Source organism: Eretmochelys imbricata, chromosome 2, assembly GCF_965152235.1.
Source record: "Eretmochelys imbricata isolate rEreImb1 chromosome 2, rEreImb1.hap1, whole genome shotgun sequence".
NCBI classification, from domain to species: Eukaryota; Metazoa; Chordata; order Testudines; family Cheloniidae; genus Eretmochelys; species Eretmochelys imbricata.
In genome coordinates, this window is record NC_135573.1 from 122129409 (window position 1) to 122144342 (window position 14934).

General features: G+C 44.4%; 1 protein-coding gene across 8 annotated transcripts in view; it reads right to left on the bottom strand.

Moving 5' to 3' along the window:
- RELCH (RAB11 binding and LisH domain, coiled-coil and HEAT repeat containing) overlaps positions 1-14934 on the bottom strand; it is a 126375-nt gene that overhangs the window by 94388 nt on the left and 17053 nt on the right. The gene's annotated exons all lie outside the window — the stretch shown is intronic.

The window sequence follows — 14934 nt, forward strand, 5'->3', positions numbered from 1 at the left end:
AAAATAATCATTTAACAAAAAGTGAGCATGTATTCATATTTTTAGATCTCTTTAAAATATTATAAATGATAAAAAATAAATTACAGAACAATTGCAGATCAGAAGTGCCCTGCACCAGAATGATATAATGTAAAAGAATATTGGTAAAAAACACAAACTGGAGAAACTCAGGAATCCCAATGAGGAAAACTGAAGCAGAAATAAGAAAGACATATGACTGAAGGCATAGAAAGCCAAAAAACCCATGTCAGACGGCAAGAATTAAAATTTTAGTGAACAATTGCAATGATCCTGAAGGAATAAAAACACAACCATTATGACTTTACCTGCTTGTTCCTAACAAAATGGGTTACTCTGCTGCATGTTTCTCTTTAAACGGCTTAAGATTTTAAATAAGACAAATATCTGAGGAGCACTAGCTCTACAGTATGTCAAACGGCCACATTATATGGCACAAAATAAAACTGACCCTGTTAAGTCTCAGACCTCATTTTTTATTGTGCATAACTCAGCTATTTTTGCTTCCACCAGGCTGACAAAATTTCAGTCTTCAGCAACCTACATTTTTTTATTTTTTTTTTGTTAAGGCAAAAAGCGTACATTTGTCAGCATTTGCTTTCTCTTACTGTTCATGATTTGTAAAATGTTAGTCCAGAATATTGATTAATCTTTAAAAATATCATTCAGAATTAACTTTTTATTTGAGAGACACAATTATGCATATTTCAACAAGCAGCTATATTTCATGATGTCTTGTTACTGCATTCTTTATTATACAACAGTGGCCAGCACTAATGTCAATATACGCTGATAGTTCTAGATGGGGAGATCTTTTAAACTCTATTTAAGAGAAAAATTGCAGTATCATACCGTTACCTGTTAACTTAGCAAATATTGACGACTGTACGGTATCAGTACCTTGTTGTCGGGGAGTTAAATTCCCTTCTGATCTAAGGGCAGCATGTATAAATACCTCCAATGGACTCAGTCCATTGGACTGCTTTAATCGTCAGGCTTGATGAACCAGCTAACAGGTACAGCCCATTAGGGAACTTGGAGGGAGGACTTATCAAGAGCAATCCAGATAAAGTCTAAGTGTTTGGTGTGAGACAGCTCTCTTAAGGAAGAAATTGAGTTTCCTCCCGCCTCTGTGAGGAAAGCAGAGGTTCAGAAGCGGGAGTCTAGAATGTGGCTAATCTCTCTACAAGAAGGCATCATTGAACTTTTCACCATGCCTTAAAATTCAATAGTTTCTGTCGTCTATTTGCCTTCCAAGTAAGGAAGGCAAAACTGCCCAGGCAGAATTTGCTTCAAGAGCCTGGGGTTGCTTGCTCCCTCTACAAGGAAGAAGAGCTCAGATTGCCTTCACTGCCTTAGGAAAGCACTGAGCCTCCATTAGTGAAGTTGAACCTTCCAAATAAGTGACTAAAGGTCTAGGGTCAAGATTTTTAAAAACTATCATTGTCAGTGCCTCAATCTGTGGGTGACTAACCTGAGACACCGTTAAGAGGCTTGATTTTCAGGGTGGGTTGGCTGAACATTTTCTTAAAAACTAGGCTTCTTTAAGAATCTCAAAATCATTAGACACTTGAGACTCTTGACCTTAAGGCTGAGAACTCCAGTTTAAAACACTCTGCAAGTAACAGTCAGACTACTTCTGAGAGGGTAGGGGGACAGGCAGAAGGAATGCAGGGCTATGCTATGTTAGTAATCTTCTCTCTGGATGAAGAAAATAAAGTAGTTGCAATACATATCTGAAATATAACCAGCTTAGTACCTAATTCTTGGAGAGCCACTGGACCAAACACATGCTTGTAAGTAGTACAATTCCCGTTACTTCAGTTAAATTTATCATATTATATCTCTGAATCAGAGTTTGTCAGCCTTTTTCCATAGTACTTCACAATTGACAGTGTAAAGGCAATTACTATGTAGGCAAATGTCTCTATTCCTTTCATACTGTATCTTCAAACACTATGTGTTTGCAGTGTCATTGTAGCTACACTGGTCCCAGGATATTAGAGAGAAAGAGAAGGTGGGTGAGGTTATATCTTTTATCAGACCAACTTCTGTCGCTGAAAGAGACAAGCTTTCAAGCTATATGGAGCTCTTCTTCAGGAGCAGGGAAAGATACTCAGAGTGTCACAGCTAAATACAAGGTGGAACAGACTGTTTACCATTTCGTCTGTGGTAATGAGTTTTACTGGAACAACTCTATAGATGTGGGGAGGAAGGAAGAACCAGACAGAAAAAAAGAGTGATGGGGAGGGAAGAATGGAACTGACAGACTTGACAGTGGGGATTGATTTTTTGAGTTAGTTCATATTCATTAATTACACAAGTCAGGGCATCACATGCCTAAAATTGACAGACCTAGAGCTCTAGCAGGTATAGTTTAGTAGTTATTGGATACATTTTTCAAAAGTCCAATTAACATAATTCCAAATCACTACAATATTTCTATACTACAGAGTGAATTTAAGATGGAGCAGAAGCCTCAGTTCTTACATGCCATTCTATTAATACAGGATGCTATAGGTTTTTGATTGCAAGTTTGTATTCTTTATTAGTCTGTAGGAATTAAACCCATTTTTGTTAGCTTATTTTACCATAATGAACGTTAAGAGGAGGAATATTAAACCCCATCATCTCTTCAACATTAACTTTTATTAATTTTTTTCAATTAACACAGCACTTAAAATAAACCATGATTTTAGGTGAAAGAAAAATCAAGTATCCAGTTGAATCAATTTTCCAGCAAAATGGGTCAACTTTTGGCAATTTTCACCTAATACCACAAGCTTTAATGACAAATGAATTTTGGATCACTCTTTTTGGATTGCTTACATATGTATACAGGTAATTTCTGATACCCAGATCTTGATGTATTATACCAGGGGTTTAAGTAGAAAAATGGGTATTTTTTTTTAAGTTGCTGTTTGGTTTGTCAACTATATCCACATATTAGGGCTGATGAATTTTTATGTCTTACATCTTTTTCCCCTCAAAGAGATGAACATGAAAAAATTTAATCATAGTACAGGTACTCTTCATCAGATTCCCCATATAAGCTCATATGAGACTCCCCCTCACCGCCCCACAGCCATTTTAACTACAGATGGGATCAAACGGACTGGCAAATCTGAAATGCATAAGTCCATTTTCTTTTCTGCTTACACAATTCACAAATGAAGACTGAACATCAATACTGAGATATAAACAGATACCTTGAACTATTACAATAAGAAGTCTGAAAATAAGGAGAGTGCTCTATATTATGGCAAGAAGAGCAATACAAGGACTTCCGTTTGGCAGGTATCAAATTTTTGCCACTGTATTCTTTGAATATAGTAAAGTGGGTTCTAATAGTGACTAGCCATGGCACAATTCTGATTTTCCAAGCAAATCAGGACCAGTTTATTTTAGCTACTGATGAATACAATGGCTTTCTATCTTTCTTACTGCTTTCAAGTGGCACAACAATAAAATCAGAAATGATGTGTTCTGTCTAGAGAAATCTTTAAAGGGGAGGATAGTAGTATGAAAAAGTAGTTAATTCCAAGAACTAGGATGAACTATTATCAAAAGGAGCCTTCTATATTAGATTATGTCCTCACTTCTTCCCAAAAGACTGAAATTCAAACTCCTAAGAGCACTATGATATCAAAGTGTCTCCTTAGACAAGAGGAGAAAAAGTGAGAGAAAACAAGAGAAGAATAAGGAAGAGGGATTAAGTTAGTCAAGTTTATTTTGCAAATTTAAAAACAGCTTTAATTTAAATTTAAAAACAGTCTTCGCAACTAAGAGGTACTTTAAGAGCAACAATTGTAGCTCAGTTTTATTTGTTTAAAGGGATAATGAAAATTTTTTTTAAAAAAAGTCCAATGCTGGAAACAGTTCTCCCCTATGTTGGAATAACACTTAAAGACTACTATAAAAGATTGAAAATAATTTTCTTTTTTAGTTTATTCTGTGCATTTCTGACAGAACTGTGCATCACTGTGTAGCTCGAAATCTTGTCTCTCTCACCAACATAAGTTGTTCCAATAAAAGATATTACCTTACCCACTTTGTGTCTCTAATATTCTGGGATCTACACAACTACAAGAACACTGCATACTGTACAGTCAGTTAGTTTATCGTTTGGGTGGATCATTCACACAGCAGCAGGGGAATGAGATTTGTGCTGCCTTTAGCTAAACTAGGATTCAAACTCACTGGATCTTTTTGAAAACTTTAAATGGTCCTAGCTCCAAAGAAGCAGTATTCAAACTTGCACCTGATCCAAAATTCTTGTCACTTTTTAAGACAAAAATATCTTGTACACCTCACCACTGACTTAGTAATGTCATGCAAAATTGTGTCACTAGTTTATTACTTGTTACAGAAATGGACTATGAACTACCACATTTATAAGGAATGAGATCTGTTACATTGATACCAAGTTACAAGGAAGGCCCAAAAAATCTCATCTGCTTTCAGTTATTTCAAAAATGCCCCTTGCTATGTTAAAACAAACCTTAATTTTTACCTTGATTTGGAGTAGGCTTTCTAGATTGGAGTGCTATCAAATTTTCTGTAATTAAGGTTCCTTCCATCACTCCACATCAAAAACGACTGACGCAGTATTGTAGTGGCGTGTTAGCACCACTATAGTTAAGGTTTCATCAAGACTTCTGTTTAAAAGTTGACCTCGCTGAACCCTCTAAAATCCATATGCTTACTCAGATTTCTTTGTAATTTCATGTGCTCAGGAGGGTGCAAGGTATGGTTAGCGATCCAAATTTGGGTTCATTTGAACTAGGGACAGCAGTGATATAAGCCTAGAAAAAAATAGCCATTTTCCAAAAAGTTTCTAGGAGTTTTTTTGTGCCACACCAGAGATCAAACTATGGATGTGATGTGCATCAAAATGGTCTCAATTTATCGAGTTTTACCTGTGTGATGCTGTAAGATTATGACCATTTATATAATTGATATTACCAGTGTTATGCAATTGCTACAAAACCTGTACAAAGTATGTCATGTAAGGTGTCAATGGAAAAGTTATGATTTACTAAGTATGATTACCCTGTTTACATACATGTATCATCTTTGTATCTGAAGTTATATATATTCGCTATGTACTGGTATCTTAAACATGTTGTATTCTTGGGTAACACCCACCAGACTGAATTTACATTAGGGCCAGAAGGCTATGTATTGATAGCCTATCAAAGACACTTAGCTCTCACAATGGACCATAGAAGAAACTCACCCAATCCAGATGGCTCTTCCTAAGGATGCCTCAGGCTTTGCGGGGCCAATGGCCACCCTCTGTGGTTCAGTAAATTATGTAAGGGCATATGATATGTTCCTGTAACTCTGGACTCCATCTTGGGCCAGTAACTTTCCACAAACAGGGGCTGTGGGCTTTGTTTGGGACAGTAAAATTCCATGTACATGGTAGATGATAAAAAAAAAAAAAAGGACCCCTGAGATACCTCCATTTTGTCTTCATTTCCTGCTTCATTTCTCTGGACTAGATTTCTAACAAGGAAGCTTTAAACAAGGACTGCTGATCACTCAATACATCTGAGTAACTTCAGAGACACTTTGGCAAGCTAGCAGCGATTCGATCACTGCTTCAAACCTGATATAAGAACTTTGCAATCACTTGTATGTATATGATCTATTAATCATTTATAACTCTCCTTTTCTTTTATTATTAAACCTGTAGATTTTAGTTACTAAAGGATTGGCATCAGCGTGACTACTGAGTAAGATCTGAGTTATAAGTGGCCGATCTCCTGGAACTGGAAGGACCTTATATATGATGGAATTGGTTTTCAATAACCACTTATCATAAAGTCCAGTGTCTGGGTGATGAGCCAAGGGCTAGGCTGCCTAAGGAGATTGCATTTTTCACTTCTTGTTAACCAGTGTTGTGATACCAAAATTTACTTTTGTTACTGGCTTGGTATAATCTAAGGACAGAATAACCACCAGTTTGGGGTGAGTCTGCCCTATCTCTTAGCAGTTTGTCCTGAATTTGGCATCCTCAGCTGTGACACACTGAGGCATGGTGACAACCTGGCACCCACTAAGTCTTTGAGGGAACCCAAATTGTGAACAGTATTTAAGACCATGTTCATCTGAACTCCGTCACCTGAACTCATTCATCTGAACTCACACACACACCTTTATTCTGCCAACCTCACAGTTGTTGAAACATACAAACTCTTCATCTCCTATTATAATCCATTCACTCTCACCCCCAGGATTCCAGGTGACACCATTAAAAGGAGAAATGGGAGGTGGGGTAGAAGGCTGCCTATGCTACCTTCCCTCTAATCCCCTGGATCTGGCAGTAGCCAATTGGAATTATTTGGATAAACTCCATGTGCAGTTAGTGTGTTAGGCACTAGATGTATCTACACTATGTAGTAGAGGTAGTAGTTGGGCTTACTTGGTAAAGATGTATTTGTGATTGGAGGACTTGAGTGAATTACTTTGACATGTAACAGAGCTCTGATTAGACTATGAGATCTATATTTCGCAACCTCCAATGTGTTTGAGCAAAGGCAAAAGCTACATGTGCACCTTCAGGATGCAGAATGCATCACTTCAGTGCAGACTTGTGTACATTATATAATTAGCAGAGTACTGGGGTTTTAGCATGAAGGATACTGTCAATAGCAGGTTGGGATATGACAGCTGTCTAAGCATTTATTATCTGCATGCACTCCAGATAAAATGAGTGTGTAGCTTAGGAGTGGGCAAACTTTTTGGCCTGAGGGCCACATCTGGGTATGGAAATTGTATGGCAGGCCATGAATGCTCACGGTTCCTGGCCAATGGGAACTGCAGGGGAGGTGCATGGAGCAGGGGAAGCATGTGGAGCCCCCGCCTGCCCCTATGCATAGGAGCTGGAGGGGGGACATGTCGCTGCTTCCGGGAGCCGCGCGGAGCCATGGTACATGCGGAGCAGGGCAAGCCCCGGACCCTGCTCCTTGTAGGAAGCTTAAGGGCCAGAATAAAACGTCTGAAGGATGGGATGCGGGCCCCGGGCCATAGTTTGCCCACCCCGGTGTAGCTATACTGAATGACAGAGGTGGTAGTTAGCTCTGCTTGGTAGAGGTGTATTTGCAAGATCTGTAGATTACTTGGAGTGCATGACAGTTGTGATTGTGATCGGAGACCTAGGTTTTCCATTATTATGTTTGTGAGGAAAGGGAAGAAGTGCATGTGTACCTTCAGGATGCAGCAGGTATCATTTCTCTGCAGAACTGCATAGGTTTTGTCAGGAGCAGGGCACAGAGCTTTTATTACAAAGGATCTTGTCTGCAGTGAGATGGAATATGAGATGACCTAATGCTTATTAAGTGAAACTGAAGGTTGAGATAGTGTAGTGAAGAAGTGTAAGGGAGTTACAAAAGGCTGTGAAGTGGTTCTTAAATTGTACAGGCATGGTAATCTTTCTGGGGAGTTGGCTAAATGTGCAAGTATGTCAGGATCTGTAACCTCCTGATACTTACAGTGCCAAGAGCCAGTGTGAATATATGCATATTGAGAAGTTGCTTGCAGAGGGCAGAGAGGGTGGCATGGTCAACCTTCCCCCTTCTCTCCACCCCTCACCTTTGTCCTTGAAAAGTATTAGCTGGAATCCTGGGGGTGAGAGTGAGTGGGTTGTAGGAGGTGGTGAAGAGCTTGTACATTTCAGCAACTGTGGGGAGGTATCAGAATAAAGGTATTTTGAATTAATGGGGCATTGCTGAAAAAGGGCAGAGTTAAGGCTGCATGAGCAACCTTATCTGTGCATATCCTGGTTTTCAGAAGTTTAAGTTTTACTCAACTCAATGTTTTGCAAGGGGACAATATACCATCATGCAACCTTATCTCCGCCTTAAAATAGTTTTTTGCTAATGCTCTGATTGAGGTAAATTTTCCTTGCTCTCCTCAGGTAGCTCTTATGCAACTTGTGGTTTCTGGAGCATATGATAAAACTAGGCAAAGTCCATGGTAGTTCTCTCATGAGAAGGGTCTGGGGGAAAAAAGAACTTTATCCATTCAATTTCCTCATTTAAAAAACCCCACCAGCTACAAATGTCAGGGCTATCTGGAGTACTTTATTTGGAACACACTCTGAGGAGGAAGACAATTCTAAATGTATAATAGAAACTGAAACTTGTAGTGTGTATGTGGCAAAGTATGGCCATCAGATAGATAAACCAGCATTTTTAATTGGCTGGCCAGTACAATATGCTCATTCAACAAGTTGGTTGCCAAATTCTGCACCAGTTTGTTATCTTCTGAACAGCACACTGTGACACTGGCAGACCAGTGCCAGCTCATGCCAAGGTCCCTAGGTCTCAAGTTAATACTATCAGATGAATAGCTGGAAACCAGTCTGATCTACCTGTGAATGATTATTGCTAAAATAGGTTTTAGACTGGTAATACTGTGTTGCGTGTTTAGACTTTATGAAATGTTTGTAAATTGCTGCATATATTAATCTTGCTTATTGTACCTGTAACCCATTCTACAAGGTAACAGTGTTTGTGCTGTAACTGTAAAAATGTTTGCTCTGAAATTGTAAATCCGGTCAGGGGAGAAGCATTACCAAGTGTGAAATACTAGTTCACCACAAGAGGTGTTATCTCCTCCCCACAAAAGAAGGTCTACAGACATCGGACAAAAGATTTCATTGATTGCTTCCCCCACAACCCTGAAGACGGCATGCGTCCAAACCTTCATCCGGTCACAGCTTGAATGCTGTGGAAAGGAATTAAAATGCTTGTTAAGGAGAAATTCTTCCTATGCTGCTTGAACTTTGAGGGGCAAGAATTTCTAAGGATAATCAAGGAGTCCCAACCTGTTTTGGCTGTGTTAGCCCTATAGGTATACAGAATCTGCTTACAACAGAAGTTACAGTCACCTTTCAAAAGGTGACTAACTCAGTTCTGTGTGTATTGCGCACTTGCTTTAACTTTGTAAATAACTCATTTCTTTTTCCTAGTTAAATAAACCTTTAGTTTCTGTGTTAAAGGATTGGCGATAAGCATTGTCCTTGGTTTGAGCTCTGAGTACAACTGACTCAGGGTAAGTGTCCTTTAGAACTGGGAGTAATCTGAATATTATTCTGATTTCTATTGTAAAGCAACCATCTATCACAAAATCAAGCTTGCCTGGGTGGCAAAATAGTCCCCTTGGGCATTCCAGTCTGTCTGTGACTCCATGAGAAAGTTGTTATAGTGCTTTACGAGTATAAACTTTTTACAGGCTAGACCAAATCTAAGTACAGAACATAAAACTGGTTTGGGGTTTTTGCCCTGTTTCCTGGCAGTCTGATCTGAGGCTGGCACTCACCAGTTGTGAGCCACTCGAGACAGCCGGACCCACACCTCGGCAGCTTAATTTCAAAGTAAAGAGACAGTAACATGGAGCACATCTGAGAGAAGCTGTTGAAACCGTATGTAAAAAACAAAAAGTAATCTCGGCCATTGTTGCTCTATGATAATGTAACTGCAGCTAGACCTACTTCTAGACCCCTCTCGATTGCAAACAAAAGGTAGAGAAACATCCTTAAAAAGGGGCAGCTATCCTTGCCATTTCCTGTTGCTTCCCTCATCCAACATCTTGTGATTCACAGAAAAGAACAGATATCAAAGAAACGCATTACAGTTGAGGTTGGGAGCAAAGACAACTCTCTCATATATGTTTTTGATTTAGATAATGCTTATCTGGCCTGGATGTAGGCTAAGCTGATGGAAAGTACCTGGTAGATAAACACAGATACTTAATTTCATAAGGTTGCTATGGCCAGCTAGTCTTCATTAAATAGCTCATCTGTTGAAATCCAGCTTTTAGAGGGTAGGTCAGATTAATTCCATACTATTGTATAGTTTATATAACAGTAACAAGAAAATGATCTAGTGATAGACAACAGGAGAAAACTGCATTTAAAGAATGTATTTTAAGCTTCACCATTATCTTAAAATGAGGCTTATACTCTGAAAAGTGATGCACATATAATAGTTGGGTACAATGATGTGACGAAGTGGGACTGTTCTTAATGTTTCCTCTGAATACTGTAGGGGTGCCTCAGTTTCCCCTATGCATTTCTTAAGTCTCTAGGGGGTGGGATAAGGGGGTGTAATTGTTGTAGAGCAAAGGGCCCGTGTACGTTAATGGCTGACATTCTGTCTCCTGGCAACTGATGGTCTGGGCCCTTCCCCCCTGCAAGGTGATAGCTAAAGGGGTTGGAGAACAAAGGAATCAGGTGACCTCCTGACCCAGAAAAGGGACAAAGCCCAGGAGGAGGAGGGGCTGGAGGGTGAGTCAGTTGGGGCTGGCTGGGGATGTGGAGTGAAGTGCAGACGTGGTTGTCTGGCTCACTGCCCCCCAAAATGGACCCGGCTGACGGGTCCTGCTCCCTGGACCAACAAGCTCTGTTTTAGACCGTGTTCCTGTCATCTCACAAACCTCTGCTTTACTGGCTGGCTAAGAGTCACATCTGACTGCGAAGTTGGGGTGCAGGACCCTCCGGCTTCCCCAGGACCCCACCTGGGCAGACTCGCTGTGGGAAGCATACGGAGGGGCAGAGGATGCTGAATGCTCCGAGGTCAGACCCAGGAAGGTGGAAGTTGTGTGAGCTTTTTGCCCTAAAGACAGTCTGCTCACCCAGAGTCCTGACTGGCTTCGTAGGAAGCAGTTCCAGAGCATCGCCCGTGGACTCCGTGACAACTGGGATATACTGCACCTCGGGGATGGTGCTTCCTGCAGTAAGTGACTGGGGAACAGTAAAACGAAGGGGGATTGACAAGGACCAGCTCGACCCTGGCAAAGAGGTGGTAACCTTGAGAAGGGCTGACACACTAAAGGTTCTCCCTGGAAATCGTGGGCAGCTGAGAGCACACAGGCCTGTGAGTCCACAACAACTTGGGAACAGCGGAGTGATGGCCTATCACCATCTCCTTAAGAAGGACATTGTAACCCTGTGCAAAAAGAGAGGGTTGCGCATTGGAAAGTTCACCAAAATACAGTTAATCGTGCAGCTGGAGGATGATTACTGCTCTAAGGAGTGGATTCCTGACCCAAATGGGGCTACAGCAAGATCTGGGAGCAGCTGGAGCAGTAGCCAGGCATCCCCAAGACTCCTGTCCCTGACCAGACGGGGGTCTTCACGATCGGTTCACCATCGGAGACGGACGGGATTGGAGCAGAGTCCAAGAGAGCAAGAGGACTGAGAGAGATAGCGAGAGCCCAAGAAAGAGCTGCAGAAGCAGCAGCATGAATGGACGATGGTGGAGCAGAGAGACATAGGGGACTTCCCAGGGGTGAGTAGAGATAGACCCCGAGGTGCCAGGTCCGCAGGGAACCTTGATACTAAATTGCTGCCCCTGGTTCAGGAGGAGGGGCGGGGGGAAACGTGGATGCCCACCACACTACCTTTGAGCAGGCTGGCGATTTGAACCAGGGGGACTCTGCGGAAAAGCCCCAGTGTCTAGCTCCCTTGCTGGGTCCCAAGGCCATAGACTCTGTCAGCCTGATGGGTGGAGTGGTGGACAGGCTCCCGCTCCTGACCCCAACCTTTATGTCTGTGTGGAGTCTTCTGGGTTCAGGTCCCTCGGATCCCCAGTGGGAGTGGAAGGTGATGGTCAGTGGGGAGACAATCCTGGGCTGGCGAGATCCTGGGACAGAGAGAACTGCTGTCAGGCCCTGGATGGTGCAGCCCCACCAGATGCTGAAGGGCTGTGTGACCTGGGTGAACGTCCCAGGGATGAAGCCCCTCACCCTGCCTATGGCCCAGATCCCTGTGCAGACACAGGAGGGGTTGGGCTGGATGGTCGTTGGGGTTCTCCAGGATATCAGCTGTGAGACCCTGTTAGGGGGTGACTGTCTCTCTTTGGGACAGGATCCAGGCCCTGCTCCTGTAATGGCCAAGGGTTTGAATTTGAATACAGGTTTCAGAGTAACAGCCGTGTTAGTCTGTATTCGCAAAAAGAAAAGGAATACTTGTGGCACCTTAGAGACTAACCAATTTATTTGAGCATGAGCTTTCACTGAAGTGAGCTGTAGCTCACAAAAGCTCATGCTCAAATAAATTGGTTAGTCTCTAAGGTGCCACAAGTACTCCTTTTAATTTGAATACAGGGAACCAATCAGCTGAGACAGAAATGGTCAGTGAAAATGCAGATGACCTGGCTGGCAGGGGGGAGGAGCTGCTAGGCTGCCTGTAACCAAACCCCCCGGGGCTGCGTGGGACAAAGCTTTCCCTGCCCCCTGCTGGCTGTGATGCTGTAAGGAGAGCAGAGAGCTCGCTGCCTGCCCCCACTGGGACAGCCAGGGCAGCGCTGAGCAAAGGGGGAGCTGAGACCCCAGCTGAGTGGAGGGACCCACAGGCAGGGCAGGACGGCTGCCAGTCAGGTTTGCCTTGTCCAGAGGCGCTGCTGGGAAGTGAGTCCACAGCAGGGAGGGAGTGACCAGGGACAGGGCTCAGCAGGGCTGTGACCCCAGGCCCAGCCAGCGAGACGGAACAGGTCCCACTCCCTTCCTCAGCAGCTGAATTCCAGACCGAGCTGCAGAAGGATCCCTCCTTGGAGGAGCTGAGGGAACTTGCTGGCCACAGCGCTGCAAACCCCCTTGGGAAAGGCTGCAGGGAAAGATTCCTGTGGAAGAAGGGATTCCTGTACCGGGAATGGGCTCCCCAAGGAGAAGCAGAACTGTGGGGAATCAGGAGGTAGCTGATGGTGCCCCAGAAGTATCGCCGCCAGCTATTGTATCTGGCCCATAATGTCCCTCTCTCAGGACACCAGGGAATCCAGCGCCCCAGGCAGCGGCGGCTGCAGAACTTTTTATGGCCCGGAGTCTGTGACGCAGCCCAGCAGTACTGCAGGTCCTGCGACCCCTGCCAGGTGGTGGGGAAGGCCTGGGATAAGAGTGAAGCTCCCTTGAGACTCCTGCTCACCATAAAGGAACCTTTCCATAAGGTGGCTATGGACATAGAGGGGCCCCTCAGGAAGGCGACCCGTGCAGGGAAGAAATACATCCTGTTGGTGACGGATTTCGCCACCCGCTACCTAGAGGCAGTGGCTCTGTCCTCCACCGAGGCAGACATGCTGCTGACCATCTTCAGCAGAGAGGGGGTCCCCAGCGAGGTCCTTACAGACCTGGAGTCCAATGTCATGTCAGCCCTGCTCTGGGGCTTGTGGGAGAAGTGTGGGGTCTGGCCCACTTGGACCTCTGCATATCACCCTCAGTCCAACGGGCTGGTGAAGAGGATCAGAGATTGGCCTGTGCTCCAGAACGAGAAACAGGTCCAAGCCTTTATTGGGATGATGGGGTACTACTGGGGGTCTGTACCCCACTTTAGCTCCCTAGCTACTCCCATCACTGAGCTATGTAAGAAGGAGAAGCCAGACAAGGTGGTCTGGACCAAGCAGTGCCAGAGGGCTCTCTGTGCACTGAAGGAGGCTCTAATCCAGGGCCTGGTAAATCCAGTAAACCCAGACAGTGTCAAGCCCTTTTCAGTAAAAAGATAAGGAGTACTTGTGGCACCTTAGAGGGTAACAAATTTATTTGAGCATAAGCTTTTGTGATCTACAGCTCACTTCATCAGATGGCTGGGCATGGTGCTAATGCAGGTTGATGCTAAGATGGGGGAGACACCCCACTGGGTGACCAAGCAAAAAGCTGCTGCCCTGGGAGCAAAATTACATGGCCATAAAGAAGAAATACCTGGCCACGGGCAGGCCCTTAAAAAGCTGCAGCCGTATCTATTTGGGCGGTGCTTTGCGGCGTATACTGACCCCTCTGCCCTGACGTGGCTGCATCCAACGAAAGGGGCTGATGCCGAGCGGCGGGTGACAAAGAAACATGGACAGAGGGTGGCCAAGGTCAAGATGGGGGCTCTTAACCAAGAGAATCTGAATTGCAGCCCTCCAGACTGGAGTGCTGGGAGAAGACCCGATCCCAGTTTGAACCCCAGGGGTTTTGGGGTGGAAAAAGGGCACGGGCTGCATAAACCTTCCCAAATGTGGCCTGTGAGTGCCATCGAGCACACCCAACCTAAGGGAGGGCGTGAAACAGAAAGGGTGTAAAAATCGAAGGGCCTGATGTAACTCCCACCAAGGAATGGGAGAGATGATGGGGCATCCATGGGAATGTTGGTGGGTTTGAACTTCCCCAGGTCACTGGCTGAAGTGACCTCACTCAGTTTGGTCTCAAAGAGAGGGAGAGATGAGATGAAGTGGGACTGTTCTTAATGTTTCCTCTGAATACTGTAGGGGTGCCTCAGTTTCCCCTATGCATTTCTTAAGTCTCTAGGGGGTGGGGTAATTGGGGGTGTAATTGTTGCAGAGCAAAGGGCCAGTGTACATTAATGGCTGACACTCTGTCTCCTGGCAACTGATGGTCTGGGCCCTTCCCCCCTGCAAGGTGATAGCTAAAGGGGTTGGAGAACAAAGGAATCAGGTGACCTCCTGACCCAGAAAAGGGACAAAGCCCAGAGGAGGAGGGGCTGGAGGGTGAGTCAGTTGGGGCTGGCTGGGGACGTGGAGTGAAGTGCAGATGTGGTTGTTCGGCTCACTGCCCCCCAAAATGGACCCGGCTGAGGGGTCCTGCTCCCTGGACCGACAAGCTCTGTTTTAGACCGTGTTCCTGTCATCTCATAAACCTCTGTTTTACTGGCTGGCTAAGAGTCACATCTGACTGCGAAGTTGGGGTGCAGGACCCTCTGGCTTCCCCAGGACCCCGCCTGGGCAGACTCGCTGTGGGAAGCGTATGGAGGGGCAGAGGATGCTGAATGCTCTGAGGTCAGACCCAGGAAGGTGGAAGTTGTGTGAGCTTTCTGCCCTGAAGACAGTCTGCTCACCGAGAGGAGGCTCTTCCAGAGTCCTGACTGGCTTTGTAGGGAGCAGTTCCAGAGCATCGCCCAGGACTCCGTGACAAATG